This window comes from Mastigoproctus giganteus, chromosome 9 (assembly GCF_048544385.1).
Source record: "Mastigoproctus giganteus isolate SK-2022 chromosome 9, ASM4854438v1, whole genome shotgun sequence".
Taxonomy (NCBI): domain Eukaryota; kingdom Metazoa; phylum Arthropoda; class Arachnida; order Uropygi; family Thelyphonidae; genus Mastigoproctus; species Mastigoproctus giganteus.
The window spans coordinates 10,862,622-10,881,632 of record NC_143583.1 but is presented as its reverse complement, the minus strand read 5'-3'; the positions used below and the strand labels follow the sequence as shown (position 1 = coordinate 10,881,632).

General features: G+C 40.4%; 1 protein-coding gene across 4 annotated transcripts in view; it reads left to right on the top strand.

Annotated features, from left to right (window-relative positions):
• Positions 1-19,011, top strand: part of LOC150080048 (uncharacterized) — a 477,066-nt gene that overhangs the window by 99,710 nt on the left and 358,345 nt on the right. Inside the window, exon 1 of one of the 4 annotated variants that reach the window (XM_090381620.1) lies at positions 12,640-12,847. The exons of the other annotated variants lie outside the window; for them this stretch is intronic. The gene's annotated coding sequence lies outside the window, so the exon portion shown is untranslated. Of the gene's footprint in view, positions 1-12,639; positions 12,848-19,011 lie in introns of those variants that run through there. 4 annotated transcript variants of the gene reach the window in all.

The following is a 19,011-nucleotide window of genomic DNA, read 5'->3' as shown; positions in this document are numbered from 1 at the left end:
ATCACTAAGAAAGAGAAGAATGATGATATCCAGCTCAGGACCCTGGGTGTGCCAAGCTCATACTCACCTGATGCGAGTACGAGCTTGGCCTACTCACCTGATGCGAGTACGAGCTTGGCCTACTCACCAGATGTGAACCCTCTACGGCACTATTTCCACAACGTCTCTCAATTCTTGGACTTTATCCAGAAGGGACAGCCAGGTTAATTAATTATTCCACTATTACAAACTGTTTTATCATTTGTGATTCCACTTCTTTTTTTCTTTCCAAACTAATCCGAATGCAAAAATCAGATAGTAGTAGTAGTGGGAGTGGCATGTGATGCAAGAAAGCAAGTGTATGAGCTTATGCAGCATCAGCCAAAAAAAAAAAAAAAATCACACCTTCCCTCTAAATGCCTGTCCAGTTCCTCCTTAAATTTATTCAACCTATCAACTTCCACAACGACAGATGGAAGTTTGTTCCAGCAATTAACCACCCGCTGGCTAAAGGCAAATTTCCGCACATCTATTCTACATCTGTCTTTTCTTAATTTGAATTTATGCCCCCTTAGGTTCGTAATCTGCACAAGTGGAAGGATCCCATCAGAATTCAGAGTGCTCAACCCATTCAAGGCCCTATACACCTCAATCAGATCACCGCGCAGGTGCCTAGTCTCCAGCCACTGCAATTTGCAGAACTTAAGCCTCTCTTGGTAAGAGGATCCCTTCATTCCCCTCACCAATCTTGTTGCCCTTCTCTGTACACGCTCAAGTAAGTCAACAATCATCCACAATTCAACTCCAAACTCAAAAACTAATTTTTCTCCTTCATTTATCCTTTTTCTTTTGTTCTTTGGCACAACGTTCCATCGTATGTATTTTATGAAAAATTACAATCTGCGAAATTCAAGTCCAACTCAACAAGTATCTTCTGTCTTCTCAACGTATGTATGTCTTTGGAATTCTATACGTTTCAGTAAGTTCTAGTATTTGTAGTTACCATTAATAAAACGAAAAAAAAAACAAAAACAAATGATACCTGCCAATGTGTGGTCCCGTTGTTGATCAGCCCGGCCCCCGAAATTTTGAACAAATTAAAAAAGAAATATTTAATTATATCTGTTGCCGTTTACAGTTTCTGGTTGTTTTAGAATGTTTGCTTGTTTTTTTTTTTTTTAAATATAAATGCTTAGGTTACGGACGTATTCTACTATTAACGTATTGTGTAGAAAATATTTTTCTGCTTTTGATGACCCCATTTTTGAGCTAACCAACGTTTAGGAGAAGGGTATAAAATAATTTTAATAGCCTTCTTCGCTTGTGACTCTTTGCGTGTTTTAATTTATTATGATATATCATACCCCCCTCCCACAAAGAATATCTTGAAGACTTAAAAGAATTGTGAGCGTGTGAGCGCCTAGTTGAGAACTACTGGCGCTGATCACGGATGTTGAATGAAAAGATCTAAGCTTCAACTGTATTGATGACAAAAAAAAAAAAAAAAAAAAAATACATGTAGTATGAAAAAATGAAGTAGTTAATTGGCTGAATAAAAATGCTAGTGGACTGAGTGACAGTTTTTAGCAAGCATAATATGTATACGTTTTTCAGTGGGTAAAAAAGAAAGCTATGATTCAGTGTGTAAGCTGAAACAGCTGTTTTATCTTTTAAGTGTAAAATGCATAAGTGATGAGGGCATCAGTACAACAGCCATTGTGTGCGATTTTCAGCTAAAAATGTTTCGGTACTTAAATCGCTTATGTAAGTGGTAGTGAAGACACGCCCTAAGATAGATGTGGACTGTGAGAACAGACGAGCACTCGTGATAAGTGGTTGTGTTATCAAACTTCGATGAAGTGCGTCTGTGTTCTAAAATCTGCGTAGTAGTTGCAGCTTCCGGCTCTTGTGGGGGGGGGGGGAATCTCTCGTCTACAGAACCGCTGATCACGTTTATCATGCATTCTGGAGTATAAGGCCTTGAAAATGGGTGCTTAAATCATATATTTTCCTTAAAAGTTTATCTCTATTTTAACAGTCGTCTTTCTCATTTCTTTCTTTCTCATTTTAACAGTCTCATTTCGCGTAGTGGCGTATTACAGTAAAGCCCGCATTAAGAACCACCGTGTACTTTTTAAATTACCTTTAATTTTTTTAAAAAATTAATTAACTGAATTCACCAATTCTGCTCTTTCTTGAAGAAGTTTACATTGTGGCGCTTTATTACACTGCACAGTAAATTATGAAGAAAGCGGTAAGCATATCCGGGACTCCATTGTCAAAGATCACGAAACCAAAACTACAGACGAGACATCACTGTTATTGATACTATAGGTATCAGTAAGAGTGATTATTGTAAGGTGTAAAGTATATTGTTGTCATGCGGCAACAGGGGTTTCCCCATCTCCGCGTTGCTTTCTTTGTGGGTGTACCAGTTTGCTGGGAATGCCAGAGGTTTAAAAATGTGTGGGTATTGTACCTGTACCGTTGATCATCTGGTCATTTAGCTGCTGGGGCCCAGCGTTGCCCCACCTTTGCCCCGTGGAGGCAGACCATGAACCCAGTAGACTTAAGTTACTCTGACAGGTCCTGCCGCGTAATTTCCTGAGATTTCAGCAGCTAGGACCTTAAAAAAAAAAATAAATAAAATAAAATAAAAAAAATGTGTACACATACACATAAGTTTTTTTTTTTTTTTTTTTTTTTAATCGAGTGTGTGTTAATAATATGTCAGGCCCATTGTACAGAGATTCTTCCTTCACAGAGATAGGTGGAGATAGGGGCACATGCCTGGGGGCCGCCAAAGAGGGAACATACACTTACAATACATATGATACTATAGGTATACAAAGAAGGTTTAATTATGTAACTTAACTATTCCTTGTTTCCCGTTTAGTACTGCCCTCGTGGATAGCCAGCCTAGTTTGTAGAATAGCCGTCCACCCCACACCGGGTGGAAAACACCCGAGTTCGAATCCCGTCGATGACGTTAGGAATATTTATGGGCCTTTTTCGCAACGTGGCTGAGTTAGTCGATCTCAGGCCGAGGGTAGCATGGTTTTTCGTCCAGCAAACAGAAAATCGACCACAAATTTACAGACAGTATACACGGAGCAATATGGTCTTAGTTGCTGATGCTCCTAAAACCCTACTAAAACAACAACAACCGTTTAGTACCGAAAATTGGCTGGATGGAATCTGTAAACAGTGCCTCAAATGGAAGCGCGCTTATTATAAGAAATTGAGAATCTTGAAAAGTAAACCAGACATAATAGCTGTATTTATTTTCTGCGAATCTCGCAACTGTTTTCTTGTGATGAAGATGAACACATGCTTTATTTTAAAAGGTGTGCAACGACGTATATTTGCATGAAAATGTGTTATAAAATTGTAAATATATTGGTACTAATTTAATTCATGTCTTTCTGGCACTAAGCACCTGCCTTTAATTCACGTTAGGATCGACTCGTACTTCGCGTATAAGTCGATCTTAAAATTTCAAGCGATTTTTTTTTATTTCTTCCAAGGTTGACTTATACACTGATGAGCCAAAACATTATGACCACCTACCTAATATGATGTTAGTACTTTCAGAGTCAGCCAGATAAATCCAGAATAACAACCGAGGTCACCCTTCAGGTCCTCCCACCAAACAGACATATGCGAAGGTGGTACAGATGAGCACCCGGAAAAGCAGGACAGATTAACTTCAGGGTCGGTGGTTAAACCTCCCTCCCCTCCTGTCAGGCAGTTAAACCCGCAATCAGCTAGTGTGGTTCAGTTAATTGACCTAGGCTTTAATGTTTCTTACGCAAATGAACGTTCACCAGACACCAGATCATCGAATCCTCGTAGAGATCAACACTCATAATGCTTGTCTTCAATTTATAATATCACAGCTGTCTCAACTCGAGGAAAACTTTTTGTCTCAAGATTGAGCCCAGCTACAACGGGGGCAAACATCAAGACGATGTTGGCTACTGGGTTGGCAGCACAGGTAGAAGTGAACCCATCAAGTCACGGCGCTCTACTTGTGCCTCTTTTTATCTTGTCCTCCAAATAAATAACGTATAATTCTAGATCCTAATATCTGGCATCCAGGAACTCTAGTTAAACCATTCATTGACAGGGATCATAGAGGAAATTTCTTTACCAACGCAACCAACAGACCAGAAAAATATGAACCTGAAATGCCTTCAGCTCAGTTGCTTCATCCAAAACGTCAGAAGTTTCACTAATAAATTAAATACACTACAATCCCTGCTCCTCGTGGAAGAATACGAAATCATACGTATCAGAGAAACCTGGTTACCCAAGGACAACACCTAGATACACTCACGCAGCCGACAAGGCATAGCTCTCTAGAGAATTCCAGAGACGCCAGAAGAGGAGGTGGATTCGCCCTGGCCTTCAGAGAACATTACCAACCCACTAAAACTAAAACCAGCCAAACACGCAACTTTTGAAGCTCCAAGGACACCCAGTTACAAGTCTGTGTAATATATTTGCCTCAGATCATACCGAAGAATCAAGAGCGGAACTACACAATTGGATTGCCACACAAATTGGAAACACGTCTCAAAACTATAGTGACCGGCATCTTCAACATACCTACACCACGCCATAAAGAAGCCAGGAAAGAATTTGACGCCATATTTGCTTCCCAAGGCCTCGCTCAAATTATTACTAGCTGACCAAAGGTAATAGCACACTCGATCTCCTGTTCCATAATCTGGACAGCATTTCTGTGATTGCCTCTTTTAAATTCTACTCTAACCACAATCCAATCACATGTGAAATCGCCTTATAGGAAAATCACCATCTTCATCTGCTCAGAAAAGAAAACCAACCTGAGAGAGAACTAACTTTTTTTCCACAGAATTCGTGAAACCAGGAATCATCCTCAGCGTTCAACTGGACACACCTTTTCGCTGGCCCTCCTGATGTTGCACTAAGCCAACTAGCCGATGAGCTTTATGAAATAGCCCAAAATGAAGCTGCAAAAGAAATATGCATCGCCTCCAGAACCTCCGCATGGTTTAAACGAACAACCAAACAAACTTTCCTCCAGAAGCAGAAGGCATACCTACGATGGAGAAAATCTCCCTATGCTTGAGACTTCTGCGCCTATAAAAAGGCGGAAGGGCTGTATTCTTAAGACGGAAAGGATTTGCCTGCAACTATCTTGCCCTGGATAAGCTGAAAAGATCTAAAATATTCCAAAAACAGCCACAAGCAAATCACTATGAAGGAAGAAATTTTTAAAGAATGGACTGAGCCACTTTTCAACAGACTGACCAATCACATACTCAACTCCCTGTTACACTTTTTGGCCCTCCTTGCAAACCTCTAATATCACTCATAACCATAACCCGAAGTCATCTGATAGAAATCGTCAAGAAACTACCACTGAAAGCTGTCGTGGGCCCGACCGGTTTCCTCTGTTTCTAATAATCGCCTTATATTCCTCCTAATATCTGGCCGCCAGGAACCCTAGTTAAACCATTCATTGACAGGGGTTATAGAGGAAATTTCTTCACCAATGAAATCAACCATCGGCATAGCAACCAACAGACCAGGAACATGAGGGAAGAAAATCACAATCTTCATCTGCCCAGAAAAGAGAACTGACCTTTTCCACAAAATGCCTGAAACCAGAAATCATCCATCCTCATAGAGTTCAACTGCACTTACTTTTTCACTGTCCCTCTTAACGTAGCCCTATACCTCTATACCATGATTAAGGGGAGATCTACTAATAGCAACCTCATGGGCACCGTTATGAGAATCTAGAGAACCCTTTAGGACAAGACACCGCTTGATGTCCTTTTCTTTGATATAAAAGCGACCTATGACCAAATAAACATAACAGCTCTAATCACCATTCTCCAGCATTATTTCATCATTTCAGGAAATACTCTCAGTAATTAAATCAATCCTGGAGTATAGACATCTGATCATCTCACATCGCAGTTTTCGGACAACATGCATTACTAATAGGGTGTCTCACAAGGGAGAGAGTTCTATCATCAACTCTATTTGCCTTACCGCTAGAGCCCTTTCTGCCATCCACTGACTTCCAGTCATGTGCTGGTAATCTGAAACTTTACACCACATCTTCTAACCAAAATCAGGTTCATGGCGATACTCTGCAGACAAATAAAAAGATCCATCAACTGGAACAATTTCTGGCCTCAATCGATTTACAGATTAAAAAAGCAGACAACTAGATCGTATGTATAGCTTAGCTTAATTTGAGTTGTCTGCTTAAGAAAAGCAGACAACTCAAATCTTTTTCACCTGGAAGAAGTCGCGCAATGATATCAATGTTACCGTCAATGGATGATCCATTCAAAAAGGTAAAACGCACAAGGATCTGAGGTTAGTATGGGACGAGGGTGTGACGTTCCAGGCTCATCTGAACACGAAAACAAAAATATATTCTGCTATGTGGGCGATCCGCCAGCAGTTAATGGAGATGTACAATGCTAAATTGGTAAAGAAATACGTCCTCCGATGCTCTATCCCGTTCCTCTTTATGCAGCAATTATTATTAGTTCCTCTGTCCCTACAACACACTTCAACAAGTTCCTCAGCCTGGAATACTGGCTCCTGAAATGGCTCAACCGGTGGACTGGCAACCAGTACACTATTTCTACGGCCCAACTCTACATTAATCTCGAAGTCACCCCATGGAATCAACAGATTGTGGAAGCCAGCCTTCTTGCACTGGCCAAACTAATCACAGGACGACTTGATGCCCCTGATAAAAACTCCCCGAAATGCCGGAAGATGTCAAGTGGACCCAAGGCTTCCTCCCGCTCATTATTAGTTTCAGCAACCTGAAAGGCCGGAGACGCATGTTTCCAGGAAACACGGCAGATTTGATTAACAATCTAGCCATCAATCTGGATAAATTCTGCCAGAAGCTAATGGACAAATACACAAATCTACCGTTATGACTCGCAAGGCACTGCAAGAAGGAAATAAATTGCCTCTATAATGCTTCCCATGACACGATAAATTATAAAATAAAATAAAGTGAACCCGTTACTGATCCCCTCCCCTGACATCTATTATACCAAATATGCCTGGCAGTGAGCACTAAAATATTCAAGAGATACAACGGGCAACAACCGGTGACGGACTACCTAGGCCTGACGTAGCCGAGTGGTCAGGGGCGAGAGTGCATAGCACGCGTTCTTTGAGTGAACCGGGGTTCAAGCCCGTGACTACTAAATACGATAAATATTTGTATTGACGATTTATTGTAAACTCTACTGACTTGGTTGTCGTGCCGGAGTATAAAGAGAAAATTTAATTTAAATCCTTTATAGTTTTGTACACATTTCTCATGTACAGCACTTCTTGACAAAATAATATCCTTCTTAATTTGGGATACTTCGGTATTTCACAACTTGCAAGTATGTAAAATAATAAACTTTGTAAATTCTGTACCTTTCAAGTTAATCATACATATGCTCCATGTAACCCCGGACACGTCTTTGCCTTGACCTTTGAATGTAAATATCACCCCCCCCCCCACTAGCTTATTGATGTTCAGGGTGTGCTCTTGAGCAGAGCAATTTAACCCCTGGGGCTCACATCTGGTGAGTATGGACTGAGCTGGATATCATCGTCCCTTTCTTTCTTGGTGATATCTCTCTCTCTCTCTCTCTCTCTCTCTCTCTCTCTCTCTCTCTCTCTCTCTCTCACACACACACACACACACACACGGTAATTTTGGCTGGTGCAGCAAAGGTGTCTTTGCACCATATGGCTAATAATAATAAAGATCTAATAAATAAATAAATAAAATAAATACTACTTTATGTCACAAGGCTAAAATTGTACAGTGAATCGAACCTACGGTGGTGACTCCCTCCGGTCACCAGATCCCAATTCACTTGAGCACCTGTGGGATGAGGTAGCACGAAAACTCTTCTACTTGGAGTTCCGTATCTATGCAATTTGTAACAACTGTGGAAAGAAATTGCGTCGACGTTAACTAGCATCTCTGTGGTACGCTTTCGACACCTCGTTAAGCCCATGCTACGGGTATGCCTACTCGTTGTTAGGTAGGTATAAAAAAAAAGTAAACTGCAGCCATTATCAACCCACTACAGGATGGAAGCCTCCTTAACAATTCATGTTGAAGGAAATGGACCATAATCTGCCACGCTGGTCCAGTGCGGGTTGGCAGATCGACCGTATTTAGCAGTCAGGGGCTTGAACCCCGGTCTGCTCAAGGAGCATGTGCTACCGCACTCCCGCTCATGACCACTCGGCTACGGAGGCCTTTTAGGTAGGTGTACTTTCGTTTAACTCTACATTGTAGAGTGAAACGAAGAGAAAGTCAGATGCAGCGATTCGTAATATATGAGCTTCAAAATGTGCGCCTCATTTTGTTACTGGTAATTTCGTTGCAATAGATGAAATGCTCGTGCCGTTTCATGGACAATGTAGTCTCAAAATGTACCTCCAGATGAAAACGAATAAATATGGTTATCAAGTTGTAGCTAATGATTAGGAACTTTTACTTTTTCATTGCTTTTGTTTGTTTTGGAGAGGAAACAGAACTAATAAAGCGAACTTTTAATATCTACACAGTTCCTTGGCTTATTAGTTCAATCAGAAAAACTAATAGAAAAATTATCTTGGATAGTTGATTCACGTCAACTGAGTTACCCCAGAAGCTCAAAAAAGAAAATCCTAAAATCTTGGGTATAACAAACCACACAATCCACAGGAATTCCTTCCTCTTCACAATTGAGCAATTGATTGAACGTGTTCGTTCCTTCTTATTTTTTTTCTTTAATTTTTCAAATGATTTTTCGCAACATTCCAAACATTGTGAATAACTAAGTGTTTGTTATGATCGTCAAATAAAATTGACATGGAAGTTTACATATGTCTAATGTTATGACTTCACACCTATTAAATACAGTTCTATTAAAATATAAAAATGTATTCCTAAGATGATTTACGTAAACTTGGCATTATACGTATTTTTGCTCTACCTTTATGATATTTAAAACTTTATGAAACAGAATTGTGTTTTATAAACCACACATTTTTGTTTATAAACTCTCGTAGGCAGATAGTCCAATAAACCAGTAAGGGTTATGTAATGCATACGTTGGTAAAATTTAGATAATGTTATCCACAAATGAGACAAGATATTTCATTAGGGAATTGTAATTTATTTTATTTTTAAACTTGCATTTACTCAATTTAAAAATTGCATTTAAGTTACAAAAAATGCGACATTATACTGTATTTCATTAATGAAATATTTTAAGTCACAAGTATCGTGACAAATTTTACTGACACTGTAGAAAAAACTTGGCTCGGCTATTTTAAGGTGGTTCTTCTCATGTAGAAGTTAGGCCGTTTGTTCGGAATCCTTATATTGCCCATTCTTTGGTTTTTCCTTCCAAGAAACAAAAGCAATTCATTGTCATTTGAAGGAGTTGACTGCACTAGGAAATTGTCGACCCTATCTATGGCTTCACATATGTCGAAAATGAGATTGCAGTGCGTTGTTTGTCACATCGTGATTGAACAACTGAAAAATAAATTAAAAGAAATAAGATTCCAAATTTTATATCCGTTTTTGTTCTAAGGATATTTGGTGCCATATGCACATGCAAGCACATTTTATTTTATTTATATCACGCATGATAAAACCAAGTTCATTGCGCAGTGAAGCTGAAATTTTTTTTTCCGAGTTGTTTTCACCTCATATCTTCTCATTCTAAGAAGTTGGCTAAAAGGAAAAGGAGAGTTGTTTTTTTTTTTCTGGATTGCAGTTCTGTATTTCTAAGTGTTTTTATTCTTAATAATCTGTACTGGTGATAGTATTTTCAAATGCATTTTTGTATATAAATGACATCAGAAAGATGTGTTCGTCAACTTTGACTACTAATTGAGGGCTACTAGCCATATTTAGTCCACCTGAATCTTCGAACGTAAGTATCTGTGGAGGAATCTTTACTTCATATCAGTAGAAGGTATTCCGTTATTATCCGTTTATACTCCAGGAGGACCACAGAAAGGTCAGAGGAATTCCCGAGATAGAGATATACAAGAACATTACCGTATTTTGAGATCACTCGGGCCTGAAAACGAAGGTCACTCAAAACGCGTGTAATTCTGATGAACAGAATTACACGCGTTCTGTTCATCAACGCCCACTTTCTGTTCATTCTGCGTTCTGTTCATTCAGAACGCGTTTTCTGCCCACAAGTCTAGGATTCCAGTTTTGGAGCAATGTTGGACTAAGTGCATTTGGGAAATTACTTTATAAAAAGAAATAATAAATAAATAAAAATAAACAAATCGGTCATATCACACATAAGATTAAAACCCCATGGGATTGTCTACTGTTATTTGTGAACAGAATTTTGAAACTCATTGCAAAATTGATAATTCAATTGTAATTGCCCATGAATTACTCACTTTCTTAGTCACGCGATTCGTACCTGAAGCGTAACGCTGAAAAAAAATCATTCAGTAACCCAGCGTTTCCCTACTGGTGGTCCGTGCAACTTATGAAAGTGGTCTTCGGGATTTCACAGCAGAACAGTATTTTTGCAGTAGACAACAATCTTATTAACAGTGATGGGAAAGAAAATACAAGTATGCCGCCCAGAGCCGGATTTAAACTTATTGTGACCCTAAGCTGTAACATGTATGAGGCCATTCACCGGTTCACTGTGACAATATTAAAAAAGAATTTTTAAGGTGGAGCGAGGCCCCTTGTAATATGAGGCCCTAAGCTGTAGTTTGTTTAGCTTATGTGTAAATCCGGCCCTGATGCCGCCTATAATAACCAACCGCATACTACGTATGTTTAATACGAGTACATATCTTGTATATACGAGTACGAGATCTCTGAAAAAAGACATTGAACGTCTTTAAAGGATCCAAAGACGGGCAACTCGCATGGTGAGATCGGCAAATGGATGACCATATGAGGAAACACTCCGAACTACAGAGCTTGGCAACCAGGCACCTCAGAGGTGACCGAAGTCGGAATTTATAGAGAATTACAGAACTCGAGGACATAAATTCAAATTACATGGAAGAGGTTTAGACTAGATTGTAGGAAGGTTTCTTTTAACTTGCGGGTCGCTGATTGCTGGAACAGTTTGCCTTCACAGGTAGTTGAGGATGACAGTTTGAATAAATTCATTGATCAACTGGATAGTTACCTATGTGAGGAAGGAAGCAGATAATTTGTATTTTCTTATCTACTCTTTTTTTTTTTTTTTCTAGTGCAGCAAAAGCCTGTGACTTCCTTGCGTTATATTGCTATTACTACTTTTATTTTACTTGTATCACTGGGATCTTTCCATATAGGGAGGAGAAGGAGCACTATTATTTGGTTATTTGCTTCAAGTATTGACATGGCCCTGGTTCTTTTCCGTTGTAGACGAGCAGTTCTAAAAAAAAAAAAAAAGTGTCTTATTCGGGATTGTAGCGATCTGAGCTGGAGAAGTAGGAATTTTTCAACGACTTGCGACTACTAACGTGTACCACAGGAGCCGGCTTACTATAACAAAAGAAGTCGACATGCTGAACAAGTCCTCATGCAGCCGGCAGCTTTTATGCGCTGATCATTGATCTGTTTACGGCTATGTCATCAGTAAACGTTCCGTCTATACCACGGATAGCCACATTGGTTTCGAGGAGTTTATAAAATAGTGGCTACAAGGTTATTACCACATTTTAATGGTTCATTTTGACTTTGGGGCGTGGTTCATTTCAAGTGGTTCATTTTGACTTTGGGGCGAGATTTGTATCTCCCGTCCCCTTCGAAAGTCGAGTTTTTCATCCAGCAAAACAGAAAAACCGGCCATAGAATACCTCGACCCAAATTCAAAATGAACTCAATTTATCCAGCCGAAATAAGACATTATAAAATGTAACAGACAGCCTAATTTTATAAATATCTCTATGATCAGGACATTATTAGACAAAGGTCTTCCCTCCTTTACTGATTTTCCTGTTATTTCTCTCTCGAGTCAAGAGCCGTCCACCATAAATGATTATCTCTTCTCATCTGATTTCTAGTAGCCCACAGAGTTACTCTGCAGTTATTTGGAAACTGCTCAGACAATAGAGGACAAAAGCGCGCCAAGTTGCGACGCGGGGAGCTGTTCATCAACGCAAGTCTAGGACCCGCCCACAAGTCTAGGATCCCAGTTTTGGAGCAATGTTGGACTAAGTGCATTTGGGAAATTTCTTTAAAAAGAAGTAATAATAAATAAATAAAAATAAACAAATCGGTGAAGAACATTAATTTGCTCCCAAAATACCTTCTTTTTTTATATCTACCTGTGCCTTTTTTTTTAATATTTAATTTCTGTAAGCATTTAAAGAAATTGTAGAAATAAAAAAGGCTCTTATTTGAAATTTGCAGTACGATGTAAATAGTGATAATTTAGTGTTCTTCTGAAAGTGAAAATATATAGAAATATTATGCTAGCACACCTGGAAATTGCGTAATGTTTAGTTATGCGTTAACAGGTGGAGCTGGTGGACATTGGTAGTCGGTAGAGCTACACCGTATCGATTTAGTGGATAAGAAACGTCTGCGGAGGCAATGCGGCATCTCTCCGCCGATGCTCCAGAAGTCAACGTCCTTCGGGCAGTAACCTGTGCATTATGATTTCTAGGGTTAGCGGAAGTAGGTAAACACCGTATTGAATTTTAAGGGGGTGTTGCAGGATTGGAATAATTTGCATTCAATTTGTTGCTTAATGCATCGCACTGAGACGTTTAGAATGCAAAGAGAAAAGCGGAGGAAAATGTGCCCTGGAAATTACAGGTGGAATTGGCAGCCCGAGGGAAAAAATGTCAGGTAAGACTCCCCGGAGTCCTTGAAAGGAAGAGAGAGAGAGAGAGAGGGAGAGGGAAGCAGGGAGGGTAGTGGAATGCAGAAGAATTAAACGCTTAGCGCAAAGTCTGTTGAATGGATACCTGAGCTGTGCTATTTGGGTGGGAATGCATTTATGCAGTCGATAAGCACTGTTGGAAGCTTGCCAAAATAGTGGGGGCTCTCGTTTTTGTAGATATTGCATTTCTTTTAAAGTCAGTGTGCACTTTTGTTCTCTGTTATCATGTTCCCCCCCCCCTTATCGGTGCGTTATTATTTGCTTAGCTTTATCACTTCCCTCAGTATCCTTGAGTGAGGATTACTTCATCCAGGACAATTATTCAAAGCGCATCTTTTGCTGTGAACGTTGTTTCCAGCTGTAGCTGTCGTATTGCATTTAATATGTTGCGAAGCGAAACTTTCATTAAATTTTGAGTTACGGTAAGATTATGCAGAAAGCTGCATGAGACATATCAGATATTCCCATAAGAACATTTTAGAATAGTGCATGTTCCGACCCAGCAATGGCGAAATTTCACCAACGGATGGAACCGCACGGCTGCACGATCAGCTGTTGACCCTTGAGTAAATCGCAAAATTTGAGTGAGAAAGAAGCAACTTATTTTGTTAAGAGCAATATTTAATAGAAATTTTTGCAACACAGAAAAGCCTTATTTTATTTATTATTATTATTATTATATATATATATATTTTTTTTTTTTTTTGTGGTTTTCAGTTGCCTCAACGATAGTGTATGTTGGCTTTAGTATATATCATTTTGGTACATAGCAGATGTTGGCTGGTCACCTGGAGGCGATCAGTGAACGTCACACCATCCAGCCAAAAGTAACTGGCCACTCCTCTGATATTGTGCGTGACCGGAAATTTGGAAATATTTTCATTTAAAAAGGTGATCATCAGTTGGATCCGAATTTATTTCAAACGTGTTCGTTTCGATGAGCGCACGGAAAGCTAACGGAATTCACAGGACAATGATAGTTGGATGTCATGTGTGAAAATTGAAAATGTCTGTGCATGCTCAGGATCCAGAATTTACATTTCTCAACGTGCTTAAGGAATGGAAATGCAAAGGTATCAACGAGTCCAAGAAACGATCAAGTAGCGTAAAATACAGACCGACAGGAGCCAACGCGCCGTGAGACAGCTAGTTATCTCATCTCGCCATCAGACTAGAAAACAGTTTTGAGCTTTTGAACTGCCGTTGGCAAATTCGCACGTGTTTCCGTAGCATATAGAGAGTTGTAATTTTCACCGAGGGGCTGCAGCTTGTGGAAATTTTCATAAAAAAGTCAAATGATTACTTTGGATAATGTGCGTTCCTTCTTTGATAACAAGATCAAATAGTCGATTGTCACGGTGCACACAAGGCATTGCTGTACGTCGACTGTAGGTTAATGGAAAAAAAATCAGCTTTATGGTGCTAAGTATCACATTATGCTTTTTCAATCTGAGGGACATATTTAGTTATGGAGGATGCTTGGCGAACACTTACTATTCGAGTGCCCTCCGAAATGTGAAGTTGGGAGGAGGAGGATGCTCTCTGGTCTGGGGTGTTTCTTGTGGTATTGACTAGGTCCACTGGTCGCAGAACATGAATGCTGTTTCCTCCATTGATGGTCTGGACAATTCTGTGCGCCGTGTATGTTGGTAATATTATGAAAGCTTCCCAACACCACAATGTTCCATGACTCTTCCAGCCACGCGTTCACTAAGCAAACATTGTGGACGCATGGTTGGCAAAGTATAACATCGAACATTAAATTGGCAACACAAATATCAACCCAGTTGATATTTGTGTTACCAAAAACCAGACCCAGAAACGTCTTTGGGATGACTTGGATGACAGAATTAAGGCCAAGCCAAAAGTAGCCCAGTGGAGCCCTCAAATGCTTTAAAGGAGGGGCGGAGCACGATACCACCAGCTTTCTACTATAAATCAGCAGGAAGTCTTCCACCGAAGCAATTATTATGACCAAACGTGAGCGACCACGCTAATTAATTCCATACCGGATTTTTCCATTCCGTCATGTTTGTAATTGCACAGAATACCTAGAAATTTGAGCAGCAAAATGGTTGCATTATTTTGATAAGAATTTCCACACATTTTCTTTATTTGTTGTGATTTTTTAAATTTGCATAGCTGCTCTGATGGAGCTTTCTGAACAGCTACAGGAGCGATTTCATAGTTTACTTTTAGCCCACATGCTACCAAGAATCTTTACTATGGATTTTCGATTGATGTTGCAGACCTGTTCAGATTTTTTAACATTTGAATAACAGTGTTCTGTCTTTTCATATGGTTTAACTTTAACATTTCATTGTTCCGGAGCTCTTTCCCGCCTGCGACCTTCAGGCCCCGGAACAGTTGCAGCATGCATTATGCTTGATATATCCAGTCTTGTACTTGCCTCACACGCTTCTTGACATTAGTGCAAGAATTAGCTTGCAGCCATTGGGTGTGCTTATGTGGAAAGAGCAATCAATCTCACCAATTTCCGAATGGAAATTAGTGCGAGTCTCTCTCTCTCTCTCTCTCTGTAATTCTGATTTATAGCCAGCTGTTGTAGGCTGTTGTGTGCGTGCGCTCGCCACGAGGCATTAGTACAAATATATTGTGTCTGTATTTGTATGTATGCTTCTGTAGTTTTGTTGTATGAAAAGCTCGAGTTTTTGGGAGATAAAACCGAGCAGCCCTCGATCGAGGCCGATTAACTCAACCCCAGGGGCTCACATCTGGTGAGTAAGGGCTTGGCACACCCAGGGTCCTGAGCTGGTTATCATCATTCTTCTCTTTCTTGGTTACTTCTCTCTCCCTCTCTCTTAGGGTAACTCGGGAATTTTTTTTTTTTGGCTGGTGCAGCATAAGCCTCAGGCTTCCTTGCACCAAACAGCTAATAATAATAATAATAACTCTGCCACTTTGCTCACTCTGTCTTGATTAGATTCGAATGTAGGCCGTGTCTATACGATGTGAAGAATCGTGAGGGCTCTTGGGTTTTCACATAGGTGAAACCCACGAGATAAATTCAGTTTTACTCAGCGGAAGAGGCTTATCTTGAAAATTTGCCTGGAGGATAGTCCCTCCAGGGGGGGGGGGAGAAATGCGGCGTGTTTTGCCGATTTCATAGTTTTCACTGAAGTCAGTCGCTGAGCTTGACAATTAGTGATGAGCATAATCGATTGATTATGGATTTTTAATAATCAAATGAAAAGGTATAATCTCGGAAGTATGGCTGATAGGGGGAGAGAAACAGAGCCGTGTGGGCAGAGCCAGTGGAGAACTTATGCTTTAGTTTTGACAATCTCATTTCGGTCACTGGTATTTTTGTAATTTCATAATCGTTATGCCCATCACTATTGACAGTATAGTGGGTGGGTGAGGGAGATCTGTCAGTCATTTGGAGATCTAGTTCGAATCCAGTCGGAGGCTCTAGAAAGTTTTAAAGGTCAGTTCAGTCGGAGCTAGGCGCCTTCGTAGCCAGGTGGGCAGGAGCAATAGTGCGTAGCACACGCTTCTTGATTAGACCGGGGTTCGAGCCCGTGACCACCAAATACGGAGGATGCGGAAGGTTCAGGGAATGACCGCCGCATATCCCCGGAGCAATATTGCCTTAGTTGCTAATGCTCCTAAAAACCAAATAACAACAACAACAACAACATCAGTCGGAGCTGTGGTTAAGTGGAGGTATCTCCGGTTTTAAATCCCTCAAAACAAGATAAGCTGACCTTTAAACACCCAAATTTCAGGCATAATATTATATCCTGGTTCATCGTGGCTCTATCACCGCTCTTACACTGATTTAAGTAGCTAAACTGAACACAGCTGAACAAAATTTAATGATACAACATTTAGGTTGTACGATTTTAATTTGAAAGTTAAGCTTCAATAACCTAAAGATTACGTAGTTCAGTTTCTTTAAACTTGATTATTATTATTTATGCTTTCAATACCGTTGTTGCTGACGTTGAGGTTGTCTCAGACATTCTCTCAGATATGCCAGACAAGCTGTTCTTGCTACCTGGGAGTCTAAAACGCTGATGGAACTGATATTCGGGTGACACTCAAGTCAAGTGGACCCAATTTCGGCGAAGTCCGGACGGTCTATGACAGCCAAATCCTCTACTTGCACCTTCACGATGGTGGGACTGTTAGTAATCCTGGGTATAACCTTCATGCACAAGTACATGGTGGGTGACCACCCAGGTGTGAACCAATGTAAGCAGGGGTCGAGGTGTGGCGCCCACACCACATGGAGGAACGCCGCCCCTCTATGTTACCAGGCAGTACTAGGTGGTAGATGACTCTCATCAACCGGTGAAATACCACCACTTTGCTTATTGGAGGCTTGAAGTGGTGGAACCCATGTTTAGTCTGTAGAGCTAAGTTCCGGCCAACCCTTCCCTATCTCTTCCATCATGCAGTATGATTGATGATTTTTGAGGTTATGATGAATGTCGTGGCGAGATCCAATATTCCTTAAATTTCGAGGGTACAGCTCTAAAACGGTGTTCGCAGGCCGGCCGCTAGATAGTACACCGGACCAAACCTATTGGTAACTCTCTAGGAGGCTTCCGGATCAGCTAATGTATAATCTTGCTTCCTCTACTCTGCCAGATAGTGACTGGAGGGAGTCCGAGTAGTGTGTATGCGGGGAGCATTGTCGAGGCCACGTTATGTCAAGGATCTGGGTATATTCTTATCAGATGTACGCCATATCCAAAAATTTCATTACTTCATACAGCATGTCCCACCCACTTTTTCTTACTATTGAATACACCATGAATTGTCAAAATAATAGAGCAAGCTTATCTGCGAAAAGATCTAAACCTCCCAAGGACTTCCTAATTCATTTCACAAATATACATGGTCTCAATTCCAATCTCAACGATGTCCATTTCCACTTGCAGTCTTCCAAACCCCATGTACTTTTTCTGACTGAATCTCAGTTATCAGTTGATTCAACTACTGCTCATCTCAGATGTCCAAATTATTTGCTGTATGATTCCTTTCGCCTCAAAGGTGGTACTTGTGCATATGTCCGTTCTGATATTCCCTGTCAGAGACTTAGCAATTTGGAATCTCCTCTCTTTGATCTTCTCTGGCTTAAAATCTCTCTACCTCATTGTGTAAAATTCATCTGTTGTCTCTACCGTTCTCCCAACTCCACTAATCACTTGGAGCTCTTTGACTTCCTCTCTTTGCAACTTGACTTTCTCCAGTCCAACTTTCCTAACAGTGAGGTAATTTTCCTTGGTGATTTTAATGTTCACAACTCCAGCTGGCTTCCGTTTTCTAGTCACACCGACCCAGCAGGTCGAGATGCTGAGGCTTTTGCAATTACTAATGACCTAGCACAGATTGTTCATTTACCTACAAGAATACCGGGCAATCCTAATCATACAGCCAATACGCTTGATCTTTTTCTCACAAACAACCCTTCTAAGTACAAGGCTGAAGTGAGAGGTCCTTTAGGCACTTCAGATCACAACTTTGTGATTGTCTCTTCTCCAGTGGAACCTTTATCTCATGGCTATTCCCAACCTCGTATTGTTTGGCATTACAAGAATGCAAAATGGGATGACCTGCGAGACTTCTTTTCCTTGGTCTGATTACTGTTTCAAAACTTCTGATGTCAACGTTTGCTCAGATCGTGTCAGTGAAATTATTCTTGCAGGAATGGAATCCTTTATCCCACACTCCACTTTAAAATCTCGTCCTTTATCTAAACCTTGGTTTTCCAATAAATGTGCTAAGGCTGTCCAAGAGAAGAATGTTGCATATCGTAATTGGCTTCTTGCTAATTCTTCAGTTTCATTTTCTGCCTACACCAAAGCTCGCAACAATTGTAAAGCAGTTATTAATCAGTCCAAACTAGAGTTTGAACAGGCTAAGAGTAGAAAACTTGCTTCTTGCCCTAATGGTAGCCGAGCATTCTGGTCTCTTGCCAAAGCTATTGGCCGCAACTTTTGCCCATCTCTGCTCCCACCTCTGTCCAAACCAGATGGTTCTGTTGTCACTTCAGCCCAGGATAAAGCTGACCTGCTAGCATCCCATTTTTCTTCCAGCTCATGTATTAATGATCTTGGTAAAACACCTCCCACCATTCCTTAACACGCTCCATTCAATG